Here is a 20,225-nt window from a genome sequence, read left to right on the forward strand (position 1 = left end):
TCGTTAAACAGTCAGCCCCTCTTCTGGGGATTGTAGCTCTGAGAGGAATAGGGCATCTCCTAGCAACTCTCAGCACCCTTCACAAATGACACTTCCCAGCATTCTTTGGGGGAACCCATGACTGTCTAAAGTGAAATAAAGGTCTGGTGTGGATGTGGCCAGTGACAGCTTTGGTTTATATTTGGGTGGGGGACTATGTGTCTGCTGCAGAATAAAAAGGTGGTGGTGGTGGTGAACCCTGAAAAACAATGATACTGTTCCCAATGTTTTCCTTGTGGAAAGGAAAGGGGCTTTCCCTCTGCCCAGTGCCTGCCCACCCAATCTCCTCTCCTCCCCTCCCTTCCCCCTTCCTCTCTAGCCCCACCCTTCCTCCCCTCTCTCCTCTTCACACTCTTTCCTCCTCCCCCATATCAGTTTCACCTATCCTAAACATGATTGTACAGGAGTAAATCCCATTGCGCTCAAAAAGCATGAAAACGATCAAACCTGCCCTCCTCATCCCCTCCCCATTCCCCCATGATCAGTTTCACCTATCCTAAGCATGACTGCAGGGTATTAAATCTCATTGAACTCAATAAGCATGCAAATGATCAATTCCATTCTCAGCAAACTTGCACAGGATCCTATTTCTTATCTCCTGGATTAAAAAGCAGAGAAATTCACTAATAGGCAAAAAAAACCCCTTGCAGTTTAAGAATGTACCTATAGCCAACAGATATGTCTGTCAAACTTTAAAAAGCAGGGAAATTGGGCAGCTGTAGTGAATGCACCAGGGGAGCAGGAGACTTGATCTCCTCTCTGAGATATTGTACTGCCCTACAAATTTGTAAAAATGCAAACACAATTTGGGTTGGTCTTTCACAGTCCAGTCCACTTCCTGTGTAGCTTGCAATAATTTGGTAACGTGCTTCGAAACATACGGTGAGTGGTGGCAACACCTGCAATCAACCCAAATAACAGAAACAAGACATATGTTGTGCTGATCTTGCTTTAGCAGGGAGGAAGCAACAATAGTAAGATAGTTAATATAGTTCAGATAGTCACTTTACATATGTTTGATTTACTTTACAAATTTAGTGAGGTTTCCTATAGTAAATCATTTTCTTTTGCTTCTGTTTCTGTGAATATGTGAAGTACAGCAATACTTTGCAACACTAAAAAAAAGCTCCAAAAACAATTGTGGAATAATGGCACTGACTATTCTGCAGAATAGTTTCCAGTGGACATGAGGAGTGTCTCAGTTTGTACAAGATAAAACAGTGGGAGGTGAAATATATTCTAGCAAAATTCTAGGTGTGCTCTATGTTTTTAATTGACCATGCCCACCTTTCCTTAAATGAAGTGGTTTAAGCATAGAAAGTTGAAATCATGCGTCTTGGATAGGCCAAGTTTGTTTTTTCCAACAGCTAGATTCATTGCTTAAGTAGCAACATATTGTAATCAGTAGGATATTACATCCCACTGCAGTTTCAGATTCAACTATTAATGCACCTAAAATAGAAATAGAAGATAACCTCCAATTTAAAACACAAAGGCTGTCTTCACCATCATATGACATTGACCAATAAAAAGGCTCTGAAATTAATAATAATAAATTTGACACAGATTTCTAGGATAATAATGAGAGAAATATAATTTTCTAGATTAAATTATCTATAGAAACAGTAGTAACACAGGAAAGAAGCAAAGTAAGAAGAACACCAACAAACATACAAAAATGTAATTCTCCATCTTTGGAGATGGTAGGTGTTACCACCATTCACCATATGCTCAGAGGCACATGTTATGAAATTCTTCCAAGCTACACAGGAAGTGGACTGGACTGTGAAAGACCAACCCAAATTGTGTTTGCATTTTTACAAATTTGTAGGGCAGTACAATATCTCAGAGTGAAGGTTTTGTCTCCTGCTCCCCTGGTGCTTTCACTATAGCTACCCATTTCCCCTGCTTTTTAAAGTTTGATAGACATATCTGTTTGCTATAGGTATATTCCTAAATCGCAAGGGTTTTTTTTGTGTATTAGTGAATTATATGTCTTACACCAGCATACAGTCAAATCAACATAAAACCTACCTTTAAAAAGGTATACGAACTGTTGAAAGCCATGGGTTAGATCCAGAGGAGTTTCCTCTAAGGGAGGAAGTTCTTCTGCATCCCACCCAGTAGTTTTCTAGTTGCATCTAGTGCAAACTGCAATGTCTGGGCTGCAAAGTGGCTTAGCTTATTGGAAGTATGTAACACCTATCCTGAAATAGCTGCATTAAAAGCATACTGCTGGGCAAAATTCAAGGTGTTATTGATAATTAATAAAGCCCTATACAGCTTGGGATCTAAATACTTGAAGGAGTTTCTGGGCTCATATCAGCCTGCCGATCTGTTAAGATCATTACAGTTTGCTACAGCCATTTGAGATCTGAAGGATTTCCTAGTGGTAGCCCTGTGGTTATGGAATGCCATCTGAAGATCTTTTCATTTGCCCAGGCATGTGAAGGGTATTACTGCTGAGACCTGCTTATTTGTTGGTTTTGCTGCACTGGTTGCTGGGTTATTTGTAATCTATCGTTTTATTGTATTATGGAGTAATGACTTATAGTGCACTTTTGATTCTATTTTGTTTTATTGGACACTTCCCAGATATCAGTTGCCAATGAAGGGAAGATGTTGAATCATGTCTTGTCACACTGTTAGGGATCTGGGGTTGTAATGAGGGTTTGAATAGAAGGAGTCAGCATTCTGACCTAGTAAATTAGGTAGTTTCAAATTGTCAGCTTCCAACCCATAATCAAAAGGAGAAGGCACAACACACCAAAATTAGTGCACATATGTAAAAGAGAATATTTAGGGAAGGCAAATGGATCTTAAAATGGATAGGAAATAGCTTGTTGCCATGTTGGGTCTATTTACTAACATTATGAAATGGGGGATATAAGAAAAGTGATGTTATATGTCCTTAGGACCTGTCTGGGATTCCCTTGGTCCCTCCGCCTCACGTCACATAAAAACAGGCTTTCTTAACTCTTTGCTGTCACCAATTCAGGAGGAATATTATTTAAACCCTCCTAGTAGCATGTATGGAAGGCATTAGGTGTGAGATCACACCATCTCTGAGATAGTATAAATGTTAAACTATATTTGTAGGTTTATTAAAGTAATATTACTTACAAAAGGGAATATTATTACTTATTTTGGGACCTTGCAGGTGCTTGCTGATGGGTTCTAAAAAGTCCAGAGACTGCTGTTGATACCAGCCTCTAAGTGGCTCTCCCTCCAAGCCAATCTCCCTAAACCTCCACCCCAGCCAATTACTTCCACAACCCAGTCCAGATGCTGGGGCCAATCTGCCTCAGTGCCCCCAAAGCTCCTCCCAGTTGGGCTCCTGGCTGTTGGACAGTTTAGCCAGTTATAGCCCCACTTTCTTCAGGGCAGACTCACTCAGTCACTGGCCCCCTTCTGATCTTCATCAGACAGCTATTAATGCCACTGTGTGTGTGGGGGGGCTCAGTTCTTTGATCAACTACTCTCATTAACCAACTCCTCACTCCAACTCTCACCAACACCAACTGCCCCATCTAACTGTTAACCATCAGTTAACTCCCTCCAGACAATCAGAAAGAATTTACCTTTTCCTGGCCCCATCTACTAGAATCTTAAAGTGATCATCTCTCTCTCCTCTCAGAACCTGTCACCAACTAACCACTGCCAAGCACACTTGCAGCAATGTACCAAAACAAGGCCTCGTGGCAGTCACACAGGTCATATAACATTTCTTTAAACACAAACAAAATATATTAGCATTTCTCCACAGGCCCCAAAAGCAGAAAATGCAATCTGATTTTAAAAACGTTCAATGATTAGATTTTATCTTCTGGTAAAATGTCTCCTCTTCACCCCCATAAAATAAATTATATATTACAGACTTACTTTAACTACTCAATTTATAGTTGTAGAACTCTTGCATACACGTGTTTCCTTTGTGTGCAAGAAAATGCTAGTTTAAATAATAACTGGAGAAGGCATGGTTATAATAAATTGAGATTCCAAATGTGTTACTTTTGGGCCAGCAACTCTTTATTGTAATGCAAGCTTCCTGGGGAGTCTCAAGTGATACACTTGATCTATAATGGAATACAAACAAAATCCATCAGAGAACCAGATTATACAGGGTCGTTTGCATTATTCAGCATGCAGCTGAAATACTCAACATTTAGATATAAAAGCAATAAAATGCTCAGGAGCTTTTGAGAAGATTGTGCCAGCAGAGAGCAATTCTGCAATTCCATCGGTTTATAACCAGATTATCATCTGAGATGTGAATAAGGGTCTTTTGTAAGAGCTGTAAAGTTCTTATCTTCATGGGACAGATGGTGATAAGCCATTGTTGGAGGATAGGGAAGTTCCGTCTGGTTCATTCTGGGTAGCTAACACCTTTTTAATAACCCTCTTAATACTGACTGTAAATGCTGATGTGCAGAAATCAAAATAATTTATTCTGTCAAGTTTTGGTATGTACTAAACTGGAGACAGAAGCTCCCAATTTTATGATTTCAGCAATGATCACAAATAGGATTATGCTGAAGATGATGGATTAAAGGGAGCATCAGGTACATTTTAAAATACACGCTTAAAGATGGATTACAAATATCTAACTTGGAATATAAATGGAGCCAACACAGCACAGAAGAGAAAGAAAGTGTTTCATTATTTGAAAAAATTAAAATTGGATATAATTTGTTTACAAGAAACTCATATTAAGAAGAAAGATTCCAAATATTTGATTTGTAAAAATTTGGGTGAAGAATTTATTTCGGCTGGATTAAAAAAGTTGTTCTTTACATTAACCCACAATTGCTTCCTAAATTGATATTACTGGATGATAGTGGTAGATTTGTGGGGGTTGAAATTGCTTTACACGCATTAAAATTTTGATAGTGGGTATTTATGCCCCCAATGAAGATAAAACAAGGTTTTACACAGGACTTATGGAAAAATTGTCAGAGTTTTCATATGATCATTGGTGTGTCATGGGTGATTGGAATGGGGTAATCTCACCAAAAATTGATAGACTTTCTGAAAAAAATATTAAAGAGACACAGGGTAAATTACCGAAGATTTGCTTTGAATTGATGGAAAATTTAGAATTGGTGGATACTTGGAGATATATAAATGATAACGCAAATGAATTTACTTATTTTTCAGAAAGACATAAAACATTTTCGAGGATTGATATGATTTGGATGTCTAAAAATCTAGTGAAAGATATTTTTAAAATGGATATATTACCAAAAACTTTTTCGGACCACAATCCTGTGATATTAACTTTCAAAAAAAAAAAATCTTGGATTTAGATGGAGACTAAATGAATCTTTATTACAGAATGACAGAGTAGTACAAGAATGTAAGAAGAAATTAAAAGAGTTTTTTGAACATAATTTACATAAAGGAACAAATGAAAATATTGTTTGGGATACAAGTAAAGCATTTATGAGGGGATATTTTATTAAATGTAACTCTGAATTAAAAAAAAAGAAACAACAGAAAATGCAATTAATTTTGGAAGAAATAAAACAAAAAGAGGAAGAATTGAAAAAGAATCCAACTGAAGTTTCTATTGTAAATCAAATTAAAATGTTACAGAATCAAGTATCAATGCTGACAGTTCGAGAAATTGAAAGGAAACTAAATTTTGCTAAACAAAGGACTTTTGAATTTGCAAATAAACCGGGGAAATGGTTAGCATATAAATGGTTAGCTGTCGCCGCTGCCGTCGATCTGGACGCGGCCATTGCTGCAGCCAATTCCCGTGGCGTTGCGGGACGGGTTGGGCCATTGCTGCTTACCCGGGGCGTGGACGCTTCTGTTGCTGCCGCTGGGCTGTCCTGGAATGCGAGACTGTATTGCTGCGGCTGTCTCTTCTGAGGTGTACGCCACCGTTGCTGCTGTCATTGTCATCTGGCTGGGGGACATTGCTGTCCATCGCTCTTGGGCCCCTATTACATCAGCTACTACGGACTGCCGGTTGCTGAAGCACCTCGGATGCTGCTGTGTTGTCTGAATGTATGAGTGGGTTGTATGAGTGAGTGTCTGATTGTGTGTATATGCCATGAGTTTTATTATTTATTTTATTTTTATTATGTGCCTGGGCGAGAGGACAGTGTTGTGGGAGGGAGGACCAAAGGGGGTCCCTATTAGTGTAGTGACGGGTAATGGGAGGTATGGCGCTGTGAGTAGGACATGCCAGTTAAGGGGAACTCGCCCCAGACAACTGGTGGCTGTGACGTGTTCCGGTCCTCCCCACACCCACAGGATTGCTGGTAGTTCTATCAGCCAACCCTCGGATCTCCAGTTGCTGCTTTTCAATGCCAGATCGGTAAATAATAAAACCTCCCTCATCCATGACCTAATTGTGGATGAGGCGGCCGATCTGGCATGTATTACCGAGACCTGGGTGAGCGATCTGGGAGGTATTAATCTCTCCCAGTTGTGCCCACCTGGGTATTCGGTTCAGCATCTGGGTAGATCCGAGGGTCGGGGAGGGGGAATTGCTGTGGTCTATAGAAGTTCCATCCCTCTTGTTAGGCACCCTATCCAGGTGGCTAATGGTCTAGAGTGTCTGCACATAACGTTGGGTCAGCGAGACAGACTGGGAATACTGTTGGTGTACCGTCCACCCTGCTGCCCAACAGCCTCCCTAACTGAGCTGACAGAGGTGGTCTCGGATCTATTGTTGCGTTCCCCCAAACTTTTGGTATTGGGGGATCTCAACATTCATGCTGAGGCCGCTTTATCTGGAGCAGCTCAGGACTTCATGACCTCCATGACAGCCATGGGGCTGTCTCAATTTGCTACTGGCCCTACGCATGTGTTGGGGCACACTCTGGACTTGATTTTCGCCACTGGATTAGGGGATGGTGATCTGAGAGTGAGGAATTTTACATCTATTCCTTTGTCATGGTCAGATCACCGCCTATTAAGGTTTAGACTCACATTGTCTTCTCCCCTCTGCAAGGGTGGAGGACCAATTAAGATGGTCCGTCCCCGGAGACTAATGAATCCTGAGGGTTTTCTGATGGCTCTAGGGAATTTTCCGGCTGATAGAATTGATGGTCCTGTCGAAACCCTGGCCACACTGTGGAATACGGAAATGGCCCGGGCAGTTGACACGATCGCCCCGGTGCGCCCTCTCCGTTGCAGAGCTCAATTGGCTCCCTGGTTTACCTCGGAGCTAAGAGTGATGAAGCAAGAAAGGAGACGGCTTGAGTGCAAATGGAGGCGAACTCCTGACGGCTGTAATCATGCAGTTGTGAGGGTCTCTACCAAACTCTATGTGAAGGCAGTGAGAGCAGCAAAGAAGCAATACTTTGCTGTCTCTATTCAGTCATCCCTTAACCGCCCAGCGGAACTTTATAAAGTTGTCCGGGACTTTTACACTCTGGTCCCCAGGACGCAATAACACCATCAATTGCCCGCTGTAATGAGTTTGCACGACACTTTCGTGATAAGATCATGAACATCCGCCGGGACCTTGACTCCATTATTGTAGCAGTTGATCCTAATGAGGTGTCCAGAGCACAGTCTTGTTCTGTTTTACTGGATGAGTTTCAGTTGGTACAGCTCGAGGATGTGGACAAGGTGCTTGGACAGGTGCAGGCGACCACTTCTGCTCTGGATCCTTGCCCCTCATGGCTAATAAAAGCTAGCAGGAATGGAACAGCCGGCTGGGCCAAGGAGGTGATTAATGCCTCTTTACGAGAGGGAGTGGTCCCACCCTGCCTGAAACAGGCGGTGGTGAGACCGCTCCTAAAAAAACCCTCCTTGGACCCTGATAATTTGGACAACTATAGGCAGGTAGCAAATGTTCAATTCCTGGGCAAGGTCCTAGAGCGTGTGGTCGCTCGCCAACTCCAGGCTCTCTTGGATGAAACTGATTATCTGGACCCATTTCAATCGGGCTTTTGGCTGGGGTTTGGTACAGAAACGGCCTTGGTCGCCCTGTATGATGACCTCTGTCGGGAGAAAGACAGTGGGAGTGTAACTCTGTTGGTTCTCCTTGATCTCTCAGCGGCGTTTGATACCATCGACCATGGTATCCTTCTGGAATGACTTGCGGATTTAGGAGTGGGAGGCACTGCTTGGCGGTGGCTCTGCTCCTAACTTGGGAATCGTCTCCAGAAGGTGATGCTGGGGGAACATTACTCGAGTCCCTGGGTACTCCAATATGGGGTCCCGCAGGGTTCAGTTCTGTCCCCCATGCTCTTTAATATCTATATGAAGCCGCTGGGCGAGGTCATCAGGAGTTTTGGAGTGCGTTTCCAGCAATATGCTGATGATACGCAGCTCTACTACTCCTTTTCATCTTCGTCAGGTGAGGCTGTTGATGTACTAGACTGCTGCCTGGCCGCAATAATGGGCTGGATGAGAGCTAATAAACTGAAACTCAATCCTAACAAGACTGAGATGCTGTTGGTGGGAGGGCCCTCTGCCCAGATGGTTGACGTTCGACCTGCCCTAGATGGGGTTACACTCCCCCTAAAGGAGCAGGTACGTAGTTTGGGGGTCTTATTAGATCCGCTCCTGTCACTTGAGGCTCAGGTAGCCTCGGTGGCACGGAATGCATTCTACCAGCTTCGGCTGGTAGCCCAACTACGACCCTATCTGAACAGGGAGAATCTCGCCTCAGTTATCCATGCTATGGTAACCTCTAGATTGGACTACTATAATGCATTCTACGTGGGGCTACCTGTGAAGACGGTTCAGAAACTTCAGCTAGTGCAAAATGCTGCGGCCAGAGTTCTCACTAGGACAAAGAAATTTGACCATATAACACCTGTCCTGGCGCAGCTGCACTGGCTACCGATATGTTTCCGGGCCAGATTCAAAGTGTTGGTTCTTACCTATAAAGCCCTAAACGGCATCGGACCGCAATACCTGGTGGAACACCTCTCTCGCTATGTACCTACCCGTTCACTACGCTCGACGTCGAAGGCCCTTCTCCGGGTCCCAACCCATACAGAGGCCCGGAGATCAACAACTAGATCTAGGGCCTTCTTGGTGGTGGCCCCCGAACTATGGAATGCCCTCCCAGATGAGATACGCCTGGCGCCTTCTCTGTTATGTTTTCGGCACCAGGTAAAAACCTACCTTTTCGCCCAGGCATTTTAAACATTTTAAATTTAATATTTTAAACTTAATATGGATCTTAATTTATAAACTCAATGGCAATTCTATTTCAGATTTTTATCATGTTTAATGTTTTTATAATTTTACTATATTTTTTACACTTGCTCATATTTTAATTGTGATTTTATTTGTTGTACACCGCCCTGAGAGCTTTCTGCTATAGGGCGGTCTAGAAATATAATTAAATAAATAAAATAAATAAAAATAAATTAAGAAAAGAACGTCAAAAAATATTATTTTAAAGATACAAGAAGGAGATGTGATGCTGACAGATAATGTAAAAATCAAAAAGATTTTTCATCAATATTATTCAACATTGTACAAGTGTCAGGAAATCCCACCTGAAAAAATAGAAGAGTATATATCTAAACAGAATTTGCCTAAAATTACAGATTTTCAGAGACAAGCTATTAATGGCCCTATCACGTCAAGAGAGATATCTGAAGCTATAAACAAAATTAAATCAGGAAAGGCGCCAGGACCCGATGGGTTATCTGCAGTGTACTATAAATGTTTGGAGGAAGAACTCTTGCTACCTTTACAGTATACAATGAATTCTATTTTGCAAGAGGGAAAGATACCGGATAGTTGGAAAAATGCTAACATAACATTAATACCTAAAGAGGAGCAAGATTTAACTAAAACAAAAAATTATTGGCCGATATCTCTATTGAATAATGACTATAAAATTTTTACAATGATTTTGGCAGAAAGAATGAAAATAATATTGCAACAATTTATCCAGGAAGATCAATCGGAGTTTTTACCTAAAAGACAATTACGTGACAACGTCAGGAATGTCTTGAATGTGTTGGAATATTTAGAACAACGAAATGATAAACAAGCAGCTTTGATTTTCTTAGATGCTGAGAAAGCATTTGATAATTTGAATTGGAAATTTATGTTTCAGGTTTTGGAGCAAATGGATTTTGGAGACAATTTTATAAAATGGATTAGATCGATTTATACATCTCAGAAGGCTCAGATAATTGTTAATGGAGATTTAATGGATTCATGTGAAATACAAAAGGGTACAAGACAGGGATGTCCATTATCTCCTTTTCTATTTATTCTGGTCTTAGAAGTGCTGCTTAGAGATATAAGGCAAGATAAAAGGATTTTGGGATTAAAGATAAAAAAAGAAGAATATAAACTGAGAGCATTTGCTGATGATCTGATAATTGTATTAGAAACCCCTTTGGAAGGAATTAATGTATTGATGGACAAATTAAAAGAATTTGGACCGTTAGCAGGATTTAAGATCAACAATCAAAAAACAAAGATGTTGGTGAAAAATTTAACTTTAAGGGAACAGAAAGAGTTAATGGACAAGACAGATTTTACAATAGAGAAAAAGTTGAAATATTTAGGTATTATTATGAGAAATAAAAATTCAAAGTTGTTTCATAATAATTATGAAAAATTATGGACAGAGATTAAGAAAGATCTGCTAAAATGGGATAAACTACAATTGTCATTAATGGGTAGAATATCTGTGATAAAAATGAATGTATTACCGAGAATGATGTTTTTGTTTCAAACAATACCTGTAATATCCTCTGATTTACCTTTTAAACAATGGCAAAAAGATATTTCTAAATTTGTATGGCAAGGAAAAAAACCAAGAGTTAAATTTAAATTACTACAAGACGCCAAAGAAAGAGGAGGACTGGGATTACCAAATCTGAGACTTTATTTTGCTGCCTGCTGTTTAGTCTGGATAAAGGAATGGATTTTATTGAGGAATAAAAGACTATTGGATTTGGAGGGCCATAACCTGAAGTGGGGATGGCATGGATATCTATGGTATGACAAAGTAAAAGTAAATGTAGACTTTAATAATCATTTTATAAAACGTCCTCTGTTGAAAATATGGAATAGATATAAACCAAGGTTCTATTCGAAAATACCATTATGTGTCTCAAGTCAAGAAGTGTTTTACAGAAGAGAAATGGCTGGAAAAGAGAAATGGTTAACTTATCAAGAACTATTAGAAAATGTACATGGAGAATATATAATGAAAGAGAGAGAACTGATAAAGGAAGGATATAGTTCTCAATGGTTTGCCTATTTACAATTGTTAGAAAGATATAAAATGGACAAGAAAATGTATGGGTTTGAAATAAGTAAATCTGATTTTGAAATAGGTTTGTGTACAAATGATGAAAATACAATTGCGAAAATGTATAAACTCTTGCTGAAAATGGATATGGAAGAAGAACAAGTAAAAGAGTGTATGGTAAAGTGGGCAAAAAATTTTGGTTATAACATACAAATGGATCAATGGGAAAATATGTGGAAAAAAGGCTTGAGATTTACATTATGCTATAATCTTAAAGAAAACTTCTATAAAATGATGTATCGTTGGTACATGACTCCAGAAAAGTTGTCAAAAATATATAGTAATGTTTCTAATGTTTGTTGGAAATGTAAACAACAAGAAGGATCATTTTATCATATGTGGTGGCTGTGTAGAAAGGCAAAATCATTTTGGGCACAGATAGGTAGGATGATGCAAAAAATTCTAAAGATAAATATTCAGTCAAAACCAGAATTTTTTTTATTGGGTTTTATGGATAAACAAATAGAAAAGAAATATGGAAGAATAATATTATATATGATTACGGCAGCAAGATTATTATATGCACAAAAGTGGAAAATGGAATCAACACCAACAACGGAAGAATGGCTATTGAAATTAATGGACTTAGTAGAGATGGATAAATTGACATGTTTACTTAGAGAAAAATCGACAGACACATTTCTTAAGGAATGGAAGCCTCTCTTAGACTTTTTGTTGAAAGATCAAAATAAAATGATGATATTGGGAGTTGACGATTAACTAAGATAGCCTATGGAGAAAAGTGATCCTGTATGTATATATTAAGGGACAGGTTTGATATATATTATATACTTATAGCTGATCTGCGACAAATCGGAAGTCAACTATTTTATTTTTTTTCTTTTGTTGTATTGTTATGTTTTTGTTGTTTGACTTTGTTTTGTTTGTCTTTTGAAAAATTTGAATAAAAATTATTAAAAAAAAACAAATAGGATTATGCCATTCTTCTCCCATCAATAAGGTATTTGGGGGGGTGAGTTTTTTAAAAAAAGCACAATTGAGGAAAATACATTCACTTGCTACCACATTCCAAATATGGTGCAGATTGTCTTAGTTAGACCCAGGTGTGTTGGTAGTTCACCAATATTTGGGCTCTAGATGAATCTTCTGTTGCAAGCAGTCAATAATAAACTTGCTTGCAGTAATTATGCAGCTAATGAAGATTAGGGTTGCCATATTCCAGTTCCACAAATCCGGGCAGGCTAATCTGCATATTATGTAAATTATTTGCATATTATGTATATTATTTGCATATTATGTATATTATTTGCATATTATGCATATTATTTGCATATTAATATTTGGATTGTCCAGTTGTTTTGTTTTTGTGCCTAGGAATTACCACCAAATACTGGGGAAAGATGTGAGAAATCTTTTTTTTAAAAGCAACATTTTCAGCCTTAAATGCCTAGACTCTAGTTTCCAACACTATGGAGTATTTATTGATTGATTAAGAGGATTTATATCCTGCTCTTCTGCTGTTAAAAACAGAGCTCAGCACAGCTTACAAATATAATAAAAACAATAAAAATACACAATCAATATAAAAACATAATAAAAACACAAAATAGCAACAAACATAAAGTAAGTCAGGGCAGCAGTACGGTTAACCATATACGATATATTTCAAAGATGTGGTGGGTGGAGAAAAACAAGAAGCCAAAATGTTAGGAAAAGGAGTCTTTCACATCACATGTTCAGTTCTAAATACTGTTGCAGCAAGTTTTACAAGTTCCTCCAGTATTCCACTGGTGCAGGCACTCAGACATTCAAAGTATCTGTATGTTTCTTAGATTTTATAAAAGCAGAGCTTTGCTTAACTCAAAATTTCTTCTCCCTTTGATCAACCACATCTACACAGGTTTCACCTCCATACTCAAAATGAAACTGGGCCTGGAAGTGTGCAACAACCCCACACATACCTTGCTCATTAGATTACCAATGCCAGGATGTCTGTCTTATTGACTACTCTCCTGCTCCCCCCCCCAGGCATCATTAAAGAGCCAGTCCTGGGTTCAGAAAGAAAATAAATATCTGGTCCTCTTCAAAGTATTGATAAGCCTCTTGTTTTAATTGAAATAATAATTATAAATTCTTGCTCTTATCACTAATGGGAGTTAATTATCTTGCATATGCTGCTGTTGCTTCTATGGCTGTAACGGAGTGAGGTTAAGATAAGTGAAATGCAAATAGGAAAAAAACAACACAAAAGGCAGTATCACTTTCCTAAATGTAATACCATACCAACCACAAGATTTCTATGAGTAAGGCAGAAAACTAAGCATCTCACAACCAGTCAGGATTCCTAACCAAAAACCAAAAATAAGATAAATGAAGAAATATTTATATAAGCATGACTGTCAAATATATTTATTATTTACACAAACTGTAAAGATATTTATAGTGCAATCCTAGGTTTATTTATTCAGAAGCAAGTCCCAGTGAATTCAGTGGGGCCTACTCAAATAGGGACAGAAATGCAACCACAAGTGATAAGCAACATATGGGATTAGCATTGCTTTTACAAAAAGCAAGTATTGGGAAGGTTTTCAAAACACTGCCCAAGATCTGACTCCTGCACACAAGAGGAAAAGAAACTGAAATGTATATACTTACCCAATTTATGAGATTTTCAGATAAATGGAGGGGGGGGAACCACCATTTTGTTTTCTAGACACTGCCTCAGGTCAATGAAACTCAAACCATCCTGGCTTCTCTGATTGGCTGCAATGCTGAACGGGCGGGGTTAAAGCTACGAAGTGCTATAGTACTACTGTTTAAAGAAAGATTTAACAGTCGGGGGTGGCTAACATTTTTCTGTATATCTCGAGAACTGGACCACCTAGAAACTTAATTTTTTTTTAATTAAAGGTGAGAATCCGGGCCACCTAAGGGGCTAGCCGGGCGCCGGGTGCCATGCAAAGAATCCAGGTAAAACCCAGCTAACCGGGCAATATGGCAACCCTAATGAAGATGCAGTATTCAGAATGGCTAGCTGACTGCATAACAGGTATAATGCTACTAGATCTAACTAACCATACTGTCCAGGCAAAATATCAGCTACTTATTATTCATCCACTGTAGGCAGGGCAGGTTCTAAAGGGCAGCCAGGTGGGGCACTGGCCCGAGGGCCCCTGGAGCTACAGGAGGCCCTCCGCTCTCCATCTGCAATTCACGGAAGCATCAGTGGACCACCATCCCCCCGCTATCCCCCCACTTTAAATACCTTTCCGTTGTTTTTTGCAGCGTGCAGATTTGCAGTCAATTAAGATGGCGGCCGAGGTTTCCTTAAGGGGCTGAAGCCTCTGCCGCCATCTTTGCTGATGGCATGCATGCTCCTGTCTTGCAGTCCATGGATGCTTAAGTTCTGCGGATCACGGAAGGGCCCAGGGCAGGCTGGTACCCAAGGGCCCCAGCATGCCTGGGGCCGGCCCTGATTGTAGGTGTTTATTTATGTAAGGCATTTATATATCAGTTAATCATTAGCATTTCTAAGTGGTGTTCCAGTCCAACCAGTTTGTGTTAAACTGCTGACCAGCTTCCAGGTGCACATAGTGCTACTGCTAATCATAGTTCTTTATTGCATTGCGGACTGGCTTGCTGTTGTATGACTGTATCTGTTGCCTCATTCTGTAAAATGGCTTAGTTGCATAACATCTTGTGTAAGAAGACTTTTTTTTCTTTCAGATCCACTGTTCAGAATTCTGTTGGTATATTTGGACACTTGCTTCCTGAAAATGAAAATTGTACTGTTTTGCTTCATCACTAGTTACAGGCACTGGGTGAAATCTAGTGCTGTTGTTTTCCTGCATGTGGAATGGCTTTTGATCCAGTGGAGGCGTCCCTTAATGTCAGAGGAAGGGAAGTGATTTTGTCATGATTCCTTTTCCTGCTATAGGTCGCCATGCCATCTTCCATGCGTTCTGGAGGGTTCCCCAACCCTTGAATAGATTTCCAGGGGGCACAGAGGGCTGCAGCGGTAAAGGGGGTGATTATACAAAAATCACCTCTCTTCTTACATTAGCAGATTCTCCACTGGATCAAAAGCCATTCTGTGAGTAACATAGCAGCCTTTCTTCCCATATTGCATATTTTCCCATATAGCATATTTTTGAGTGCTCAATAGTTTACCATTTTTCTCGGATTATCTCTATGGAGGGAACAAAAACTGGGAAAGCTCAAGACCTGATGATAAAGATTCTAGGATCAAAAAATGCTGAGTTTAAGAGACAAGCTGAATCCCTTCCAAATTCACTTATGCTGCCCTATGCTTTGAATTTTTCAGTTAAGGCATCCAGGCTTACCAGAAAAAAAATTCTCATGCTGTGCCTGCTCACAATTTAGCCTTCATGCAACCACACTTTCTCTTGTTTTTTTTACCCCCAGTCCTCTTCCTCTGCAGGTTGTAAGCAAGTACTGCAGCTGGGGTCGCTGCAATGCCTATCAAAAGATACATTGGTTTTATATTGATTATAATTACAGTTTTGGAATTCTGCCCTCTCTCTTCTCTTTTTAGTTTTTTTGCCTTTGGTTTTATTATGCTTATTTGTTGGCTTTAAATTGTATTTATATGTTGTGTGAATTAGTTTTGTCCATAATTTCGTGCACCATCCTGGAATCATTTGATGAAGGGCAGTCAATAAATTAAATATATGCTTAAAATTCAAAACTTAATTCTGACAAACTCTTGCAAAACTTACTAGATTTTACTAGAACTTACTTACTAGAACTGGCTATATTTTATCATCATTGTTTTCAGATTTTTAATGTCTAGGTATTATATGCCTATTTTGTACGTCGCCCAGAGTGTCTGGACAGCCAGCCAGATGGGCGACTAATAAATTCAATAAAATTCAATAAATAATAACTTTAAGTAAAAGTATGTTACTGTAAGCACAGTTTAGTTAATGCTGGTTATTTTTTCATGGATATAATGTAAATAATAATAGGATTTTTTTCTACATGCCTTTGTTGTTGCATCGATTCTTACAAATGGGCATTCCATGCTATTGATGTCAGTTTGCAACCAAATTCTTCTTAAATATAATATGCAGCTTGGGGCCAGTACTGAAGCTCAGGGCTGCACAGGGCAGTGGGCTTTCTGTATTCTGTCATTTGAGTTGAGGAGAGTGGCACATGTTACTAGTGCCTGGAATAATATGAGGGTAACAATTTTGGTGTAAGGTGTAAATTTAAAGCTATGCAACAAATTTTCAATAAAGAACTCAATCCTCCAAAGAGCTAACTTTAAGGTACATTATTTACTGGCCAAACAAATGGCTAGAAACAGCAAAAAATCACTCCAGCCAAAGTTCTGTATTCATCCCTTTTTTATCTCACTTCTCTGGAATTTAGTCTGCTTGCAGTACAGACTGGTGGCTTCAATGAAAGTGAAGCAGTGAATTTGTTCTGGGTTTTAGATTGAACTGTCAAGGAGTTGTCCAAGATTCTGAACCGATTTTGGGAATATGTTTCAGCATCTTGGACAGCTCCTTGAAAGTTTGGACTAAAACCTGGAGCAGATTCACTGTTCCATTGCTATCAGAACCACCAGTCTCCACACTCTGTCTGTGTTTTTCATCTAGATAATGCCTTATGCCAAATTTCATATTCATAAGACAAATCATATTAATGTGACAAGTAATAGAAGTGCCTTGCTTATAATGGTAGAATGTTGAGAAGTGGTTTTATTTACACAGCTCCTGCATTCCCATTGTTATATAATAAAGTACTAAGAGACTTCCAGGTATTCCAGTTTATTGCTTAGGTTTGTTTAATGAAACTAACGCAATGTATAGGAGTGGTGGGGAACCTCCTGGTCGTGGGCCACATTAGGCCCAGCAAGGGTTCTTCTCCAATTCCTCCCTCTGAAGGAGGCTTGGAGGGTGGTGACAAGGGAGAGGACCTTTTCAGTTGTGGCTCCCTATCTGGGAATCCTCTCCCCAATGAGGTCTGTCTGGCAACTTTGTTTTCAACTTTTTTCCTGGGCATTTGACAGACCGAGATGATATTTTGTTATTAGTGTGATGTCAAGCTTTCTGTGGCTGCTAAGGGCATTGTTTGGTCTGTTTTTACAGTATTATGTATTTATATTTATGTTTTCAATGTGTTCTAAGTCATTTGGAGACTAACTAGTCCTAATATTACTACAACAACAACAACAACAATTACTACTACTACAACTACAGCTGCTACAACTTCAACAACTAGAACTACAACAATTTGGTCCACAATGCCATTTTCCTTAAACCACACCCACCTGCTACGTATCAGATGCCAGACCAGCAGTCTTTGCATTTGTTCTGGGGAATGGGAGGATATTAGCCAAGCTGGATCCAATGGTATTTGACAACTACCGCCTGGTTACAAATACCTCCCTTTTGGGAAAGATACTTGAGAGGGTTGTGGTGACACAGCTGCAGGCATTCCTTGAGGAAACTGATTATCTAGACCCATTCCAATCTTGGGTCCAGGACTGAATCTGCCTCGGTGGCCTTGATGGATGACCTTTATTGGGAGAGGAATGGGGGAAGCAGACCCTTGTTGCTATTGCTAGATCTCTCATCTGCTTTTGATACCATCAACCATTGTATCCTCCTGAACTGTATATTTATTTATTTATTACATTTATGTACTGTCCCATAGCCGAAGCTCTCTGGGCAGTTTACAGCAATTAAAAACAATAAAAACAAATATACAAATTTTAAAGCACAAAAAACAATTTAAAACACAATTTTAAAAAATTAAAACAATTTAAAAACACATGCTAAAATGCCTTGGAGAAGAGGAAAGCCTTGACCTGGTGCCGAAAAGATAACAGTGTTGGCGCCAGGTGCACCTCGTTGATGGGTATCGGGGGAGCTGTTTTACAGTGGTTGTAGTCTTATCTCCAGGGATGGTTCATGAAGATAACATTGGATGAATGTTTCTCAGCCTCCTGGCTCTTGAGCTATGGGATGCCACAGTCCCTTAAGAAGCAGGTGTGTAGTTTGCTCCTGGATCTAGCTCTGTCACTGGAGGTTCAGGTGTTTTTGGTGGCTAGGAGTGCCTTTTACCAGCTTTGGCTGGTAAGACAGCTATGGCCATACCTGGATCAGGATAGCTTGATCATAGTTTGCCATGCATTGGTAACCTCAAGATTGGATTACTGCAATGCACTCTTCATGGGGCTTCCTTGTGGCTGGTCCAGAGGCTGCAGTTGGTGCAGAACACAATGGCTAGGTTGCTTGTGGGGCCAAACTACTGTCAGCTTTCAGGATTTGCACTGGCTGCCAATCTGCTACCAGGGGAAGTCCAAGGTTTTGGCACTAACATAAGGCCCTATACAGTTCAGGACTGGATTACTTGAGCGACCACCTTATCCCTTATATACATAGTAGGGCACTGCTGCCTGTGAGAGAGCTGTGGGCTTCTGAGATCTTTGAAACTTGAAGGATCAGCTCCTGAGCAGGGCTTTTAGTGTGATTGCCTGTGTTCTGTCGAATAGCATTCCTACTGAGATATGGTAGGCACCCACTGTCTGCTCTTTCTGGAAACAATTGAAGACATTTTTTTCTGACAAGCCTTCTCAGCTGGATATATAGGTCTCAGCTATGGGTGTCTACTTGGTGTTGTTTTTAATCTGCTGTTATTTTATTTATGTGTGTTTTTTAAAAACAAAATGTTTCTAAATTGCATTTTGTACAATGTCTTGAGTCATGTGTGTTAAGTGATTAATAAAATATTATTAATATTAATATGTGATGTGATGTGAATTGTGGGCTGGTAAAGACATGGCTGCAAAGGAACTATCAGAAGCAGCAAAATGTGCTCCTGAATGCTGTTTGGTAAGTGAGGCTTGCTGCGATCGGTGCTAACAGCAAGCCCCTCTGCGATTGGCTGCACTATGGTGTTCACAATGGATTGCACTATGGTTGTGATCGAGAACTCCATAGTGTATCTGATCCCTTCCTAAAGTGTGGCTTCCTGTAAGTGCCAGTGTTTAAAGCAACTCCTGAAGGGAAATGCTTCCTCTGCCAACATGACTTGATTTCAACCATGAGGACAAAGGAAGTGTTTTCCAGCAGCTGCCAATCAGCTGTATAGACCAAGGAAAACGCTTTGTGGATGAAATAGTGACATCAGGTGACTGAAAACTAGACAACTCTGCCCATCTGTCAAAGTGGTCTGCAGGTGTTGAGGGAAGTCAGGATCCAGGGCAAAAAGGAAAATAATGAAAAATGAGTGCATTGCAAATACTTTGATACATTTAATGGAACTGCCTGTCCTCAGCACTGTCAGGAACAGCAATCCCAAGTATTGGGTACTTGACTGATGGTTCAGTACTGGGATAACAACTAGAAAACTGATCAAATGTGAACTCTGCAGGGAAAGGAAGTTGGGATGAAGAGGGGTGATAACACTGTGAGTAGAGAGGCAGAGGCCTTGCCATTTATCATTGAGCAATGTTCCTGAAGTTTCATAGTTGAGGTGGAAGGGAATCTAGAAGCCACATCATGGCTCTGGGAGCTACAAAGTCATCCATGATGGAAAAAGACAATCTACCAAATTGGGAGCTTCAGAGCCCCCCCTCTGTGTGTGTGTGTGTGTGTGTGTGTGTGAGAGAGAGAGAGAGAGAGAGAGAGAGAGAGAGAGAGAGAATCTCAATATGGCCCTATTTGGAAATAAATTCTAGGTGATTTGACTAAGAAAATGTGGTGGTTACAGGTTAGATTCAAAGGCATCAACAAGAAAGATTTGTATGGGCTACTAATTCCCTGGAACCTCTCTAGGATGCACACCTTAACATGGTGAGGGGGTTTGAAAGTGTCGAAGAAGCTGAGAGCAATGCCATCAGGAGTCTAGACGAAGAAGCTAGACTCCTAGCAGAGTTACCCAAGGCGGAATGGTCAAAGCTGAGACACCAGACTAAGATGCATCCAAACTC

The 20,225-nt window shown here is 40.0% G+C and overlaps 1 protein-coding gene across 6 annotated transcripts in view; it reads left to right on the top strand.

The window, feature by feature from the left end:
- SNTG1 (syntrophin gamma 1) overlaps positions 1 to 20,225 on the top strand; it is a 468,099-nt gene that overhangs the window by 22,875 nt on the left and 424,999 nt on the right. The window contains exon 1 of one of the 6 annotated variants that reach the window (XM_061598535.1): positions 14,256 to 14,309. The exons of the other annotated variants lie outside the window; for them this stretch is intronic. The gene's annotated coding sequence lies outside the window, so the exon portion shown is untranslated. Of the gene's footprint in view, positions 1 to 14,255; positions 14,310 to 20,225 lie in introns of those variants that run through there. 6 annotated transcript variants of the gene reach the window in all.

Source organism: Rhineura floridana, chromosome 1 (genome assembly GCF_030035675.1).
Source record: "Rhineura floridana isolate rRhiFlo1 chromosome 1, rRhiFlo1.hap2, whole genome shotgun sequence".
Classification (NCBI taxonomy): Eukaryota; Metazoa; Chordata; class Lepidosauria; order Squamata; family Rhineuridae; genus Rhineura; species Rhineura floridana.